Genomic DNA, 6145 nt, shown 5'->3' with positions numbered 1-6145 from the left:
AGATCCTGTGGCTCAGTGAGAGAATCTGTGGCACATTACAAACTGGATGAAAACGGCAAGGAGCGAGGCCAACATGACGTCATCAATCCGTGGAGATGGAGCATGCTCCCTCCATCACCAGCTGGAAGAGAATTCCCATCGACGTTTGTTTCAGTCGGGTTTTAACGCTCGCCCTCCCTTCAGGTTTAATGTTCCCTGAAGTCTTCACATCTCCACTTCAACACCGCCATTAATACGTGCAAACGACGCCGGTTACTGTTTCATTACCGACCTGAAAACTCCACGATAAGCGGCTCCGTCACATCCATCTGAAAGGAGTCCAAGAATGTCTCAGTGTGTGTGTGTGTGTGTGTGTGTGTGTGTGTGTGTGTGTGTGTGTGTGTGTGTGGGAGAGACGGGATCAGCTGATCCAGTGGGGGAGGGGCAATGTGCTCGTCCCTCATCGTAAAGGTTTGACCAGCGCTTCAGGTGTGTGATTAAATGTGAACACAAAGCAGGTTTCCATGTGTTGACCAAGCAGCAACTGTTGATGCTGAAGTGTAAAATCCTGCAGTTCCTGGAGTGTCCACTAGAGGCTGGCTGCAGAAGCACAGGAAGTCACATACACACCCATTCTAAAAAGCCTGTTTTTACAGCAGAGATGAACATGTTTACAGCCTGGTTCAAAAAACCAAACAGGTGTGATTAGCTCATGTCTGGATGGACACACACTGTACGGGGGGTGAATGTTTCCTTCTTCTCTCTGTGGTGGTACAAAGACGAGGACATGTCGAAGAGGCGCTCTTGCTCTCTCCTCAACTTCACCACTTTCTCCTCCTCAAAAGTTGTAGCTGTTAATTTCAACCAGGTGCATGATGGGAAATAAATCTCTAAATGTCTTCAGAGGTTTGTCTTTTAAGTCTCTTTGTAAGTGTTATAAAATGTTATTTAAAAGGCGTTAAATGACTTACTTGTCCCAGCAGCAAAAGCCAGGCTCTCGAGTAGACCGAGCTGGCACCAGTCTGCTGTTCACCTCCCTCCACTGGCTCCCAGTTACTGCTCGCATCAAATTTAAAACTTGCTGACAAAACAGAAACAGAAACGTCTCCTCCTTACTTTAACTCTCTGATCCAGGTCTACACTCCCCCCCCCCACTACGCTCTACCAATGAAAGGTGTCTGATCCAACCTTCACAACAGGGTCCTAAGTCTCTGACTAGACTCTTCTCCTCTGTCGCCCCCCGGTGGTGGAATGAACTTCCAAACTCCATGTGATCTGCAGAGTCCCTCTGCACCTTTAAGAAAAAGCTAAAGACCCAGCTCTTTCATGAATACCTACTAACTTAATGATGATGGTCTCCATATTATTGATGATGATGATGGTAATGACGATGGTTTTTGTTTGATAACGACGACTTATAAGATGGTTTCTATACTGATTAGAGCTCTCAAGAACTGCCCTCAATGTTGTGCTTTGCCTCTGGTCACTTCCTGTCAGCACCTGTGTGTCCAATCAGACTCAAAGCTGATCGTTTGCTCTTACTCACATTGTTCCCTTTTTTCTAGATCCTTGCTTGTGTTGTTCTTCCTCTCTGATGTACGTCGCTTTGGATAAAAGAGTCTGCTAAGTGAATTGTAGAATACATTTTAAATGCCCTGTTTAACGGTGATGCTCTTATTCCCCCTCGCTCCTGGACGCCACCGTAGGAGTCTGCAGAAATCCCCTCCATCGCTCCAAACTCGAGGACCGTTCAGATTTATGGACCTGCTTTACAGGGCTGCTGGGATCCGGGTGCAATGACAGCGCTGCAGTATTCTGCTTCATCCTGCCCCGAGTCAAACCCATTCTGTGAAAAATGTCTGCCGTGTTTGAGAGCCTCACTCTCCTGGAGCGTCGTGCTGATCCATTTTATAGACATACGTGGGAGAAGGTTGGGGGGGGGGAGTATGTGAGGCCACAGGGGGAAGTAAAACCTTAATGGAAATTAACTTCTGGGACTCTGAGGACGGATGAAAGGCTGTTTACTGAGAGGCTGAACACAGATCATCTGCTGTTTGAAGTATCTGTGCTTTTGTTCTGTTTTCAGATTTTTTTGAAGGCCACAAAACCCCGGGAGAAAGGAATACTTTGAACCAGCTGAAATATTTATGTAAACATTAAAGGTCTCATATTATATAAAATCCTCTTCCTCATGTTCCTCTAACTCAACGTGTCTCTATTCCGTCTACAAACCCCCCAATGATGAGAAAAGTCCATCCTCTCCGTCTTCTGCCTGCTCCACTTTTCAGAAAATGTGTGCTCAAACAGGCCGTTTGGAGATTTTCCCTTCATGACATCACAAAGGGCAGTAGCCCCTCCCCAGGTGGGTGACACTCCCACAGCTAGGTGTTTGTTCTGCCCTCTGAGTCTGCCTTCTCACCGTAAAACAATAGGACATGGAGCCGAGAAAGACGGAGTACACCCAAGCCCTTCCAGAGAGGGGGCGTGGTCAGACACAGCTCATTTACATATTTAAAGATACAGACACAGAAACAGCCTGTTCTGAGCAGGGCTGAAATAGAGGGGTTTATAGACATGATCAAATACAGGATCAGAGTGGATTTAGAACAAGAAACTTCACACACACGTTGAAGAGGAGCTCTGAGACTTATTTAAACTAAAGAGGAGGAGGAGGAGATGTCACCTTTAAGGTGATATACTTTATGATATTAATTAACACCTCTTCCTGTGTTTAAACTGCATCTTCTTACACGTCATGTTTCTGCCTTTGCATGCTAACGTAGAAAATACCGTTTGATTTATATTCTACTGTATTTGACCAAATCACTGCTACTCTATTTCACAGGTGTTTACTGAGAGTTCTCTTCACCTGCATGTAAAGGTGAACAGATGATGACGACTGCATTTAGAAGGCAAAGCAGACTCCCTCTCTGAGCGTCCTGTTGGAGTAAACTGAACCTCCTTCCTCACCTCCTCCTTCCTCACCTCCTCCACTTCCTCTCTCCAGGTAACTCTGATCCTCGTCTCCCTGCTTCTCTGGATCCTCTGTCCGACACTGAATACCTTCCCCGTCTGCCCGCACATGCACGGGGAAGCTCATGTAATCCCTCCTGAAGCGAGCACTTAATTAAAGGCAATAAATGATCAAACTTTGAGGGTGCAGGGAGGGAGGAAGGGAGGAGGCGAGGGAGTAACGGGTCACAGACGCATACCTGGTGGAGCAGATTGATGGGGTCCACTCCAGTCCAAATCAGGGTCAGTTTGTTTGGATAAACCCGTTCTCTCTGAGTTCTCTCGCTGCCCCCCCCCCCCCCCCCCCCATGCTCAATCTATCACCGTCACATCTCTGTTACTTTGTTTCTTCTGAGCGGAGACAGACTGAGAGTGTATACACATGAAGTAACACCAACTCGCCTTTTTGTCATGAAATATCACAACATCCTAGTATGGATACAAGAAAGGGACAAAATTGGTGCAAAAAGGGGAAATGTCAAACACCAAGAAAAGAGACGTCGATTTAATTTACTGAGGGGACTAAAAACTACCCAAAAAGATCTTACATTAGTGAAGATGAGTACAAACGATCAAAATCACTTTTTTTAAAGGTGCAAAGCAACTTAGAAGAGATTTCAATGAGAACGACTCAAACGACTCAAACGACTCAAACGACTGCAGATTGCAAGACAACAAAATCAGACGCAAAAGACCTCGGGCCAAAGAGAGACAAAAATGCAAATCAACAAGACAGTTTTAAAAAAATGTATTTTTAAATTTAATATAACAAAATAAGTTATTGCATTGCATTCGCTGCCTGAGTGATCAGTAGGAAATTACAGCTTCATTAAAAAAAAATCGTGCTTCAATATGATTTTCTTGTTTACTTTGCGGCCGCTGTGTTTTTGTCGCAGCCGTCTCCAGAGAGACAACATGGTGTCTCATCTTTGTGCATGTTTGATCTCAATCATCAACATCAGCAGCTTTCAAAACACACATGAAGGCAGTTTCCAGAATCCCTAAAGAGGGCAGTCAAACCTGGGAGTTGAGGCCGCCGCCTGTCAGTCAGCGCAGAGGGAAGCAGAGGAGAGCTGCAGAGGAAGAGGAGGAGAGGAGGAGAGGAGAGCTTCAGAGAGAGAGGACGCTTGTGTTTGCATTAAACTCGTGTTTTCTGCTTCAAAAAGATTCTGCAGGTGTTTTTTTCAGCAGGACTCTTAAACGAGTCCCGTTTCCTGAAGTGAACAGGGCGCACTCTGCTCATGATTAGTAATTGATTTCAAGATGAACGAGCTCTCGTGAGGCCTCCAGCTTTGAAATGAGGTGTATCTGTAGGAAAACTCCCAGCGGATTGGGAGAAGTCGTCCATTGAGGAGGCCAGCTGGAGCGTGAGGGGAACTAATCTCTCCGTTTAAGAGTTCAGAGCACTTTTACGTTGAAATCGCAGAGACGCTCCCTCAGGTCTGCATGTTCTGTGGGAAGCAGACGAGACAGCAGGACGAGCTGACGTTGACATGTTTCTGTTTTTAAGTGTTTCCTCTTCAAAACCAGAGCGACTCTAACAAGTGACAAAAGCTCTCTCATCCTTTTCTGGCCTTTAATCTAGAATCCATCCAGCGGCTGCTCCAGCGTGTTGACGTGTGTCGGCATTCAGAAACAAATAAAATCAGAGAAATAATTTAGCTAATGGACTCAAAACGATCTAAAAGAGATTTACAGAAAGAAGGAGGGAAATGTTTTTAAAACGACAGTAAAGGACTAATTAGGCAACCAAAACAAATAAAAAGGAGGGGAGGAGAGGAGAGGAGAGGGGAGGAGGGGAGGGAGGGGAGGGGAGGGAGAGGGGAGAGGAGGGGAGAGGAGGGGAGGGGAGGGGAGGGGAGGGAGGGAGAGAGGAGAGAGGGGAGGGGAGAGGAGAGGAGGGGAGGGGAGAGGAGAGGGGAGGGAGAGGAGGAGAGGAGGGGAGGGGAGGGGAGGGAGAGGAGGGAGGGGAGGGAGAGAGGAGAGGAGAGGAGGGGAGGGGAGGGGAGGAGAGGAGAGGAGAGGAGAGGAGAGGGGAGAGGGGAGAGGAGAGGAGGGGAGGAGGGGAGGGGAGAGGAGAGGAGGGGAGGGGAGGGGGAGAGGAGGAGAGGAGGGAGGGGAGGAGGTGTTTGCATTAAACTCTTTGTTTTGTTTTAAACTTGTTTTCTGCTTCAATAGATTCTGTGTCGTGTGTTTTCATGAATTCTCCACCAGCTGTGAGCGTTTGAACTTTACATCAGCCCTGTACACATTCATTTGTTACATCTTGTTTTGTTTTGATCATTTCTTATTTCTAAATACATATTTTATTAAACTAAACATCCTGAGTGCAACATAAAACATCAGGTGTGTTCCAAACCTCGAACTCGAACATGTTTAAAAGACTTGCAGGAAGTTAGAGTGAAGAAAAGGAAAGTATGAAAGACATGTGGGGAGGGGAAACTCAAAACGTCATGGAATTCAACATTTCTGCACTTTGTTGTTTAAAGAAATGAACGCGAGGAAACCAAAGCGTGCAGGTGGAAGTCATAAAACACTCTGACCAATAGAGGAAGACTTTCTCTTCACTTTTTATTATTTTAGAACTCAAAGGTTTGTGGGGCTCGAGGGAAGATAGAAGTCTATGAAAAAAAGACAAACACCCGCTCGGTGTGAAAGTGAAAGTGTCCTCCTTTATAAAAACAGTTTATCGTCCAACAGGAAGCAGCGGGGGGGGGGGGGGGGGGGCGTCGCCCGACTCGTCTCTCTGACAGCGCCGTCACCTCGGCTGTGCGCTCACAAAAACACCTTTGTGGACGAGTTCTGTGAAAGATCAAAAATAAACATCCTGATATACAGACATCAGAGAGAGCAGGGTGAAGGATGCTGTCAGGGCTCAAACTGTCCATTGTGGGCTCCTGTAGTTGTAGTCCAGAGAGGAACAGAAGCTTAAATCCAAAAGAAAGAAGGAAAAACGACCAAATCCAAAGACGCCATTTTGATTCCTGTACGTCCTGCTCCAGAACAATCAGTTCTTAATCCTTCCACTCGTGCTTCAGCTGGCCCGGGTAGAATCCCAGAGAGGTGGTCTGAAGGGGGGGGAGGGGGGGGGGGGTACTGGGTCCGGCTCCACGTCTGAACAGGACGTCTGCTGGAAGAGTCCTGCACAGGAAAC

The sequence above is a fragment of the Labrus bergylta genome, chromosome 1 (assembly GCF_963930695.1).
Source record: "Labrus bergylta chromosome 1, fLabBer1.1, whole genome shotgun sequence".
NCBI classification, from domain to species: domain Eukaryota; kingdom Metazoa; phylum Chordata; class Actinopteri; order Labriformes; family Labridae; genus Labrus; species Labrus bergylta.
This window is presented reverse-complemented; position numbering follows the sequence as displayed.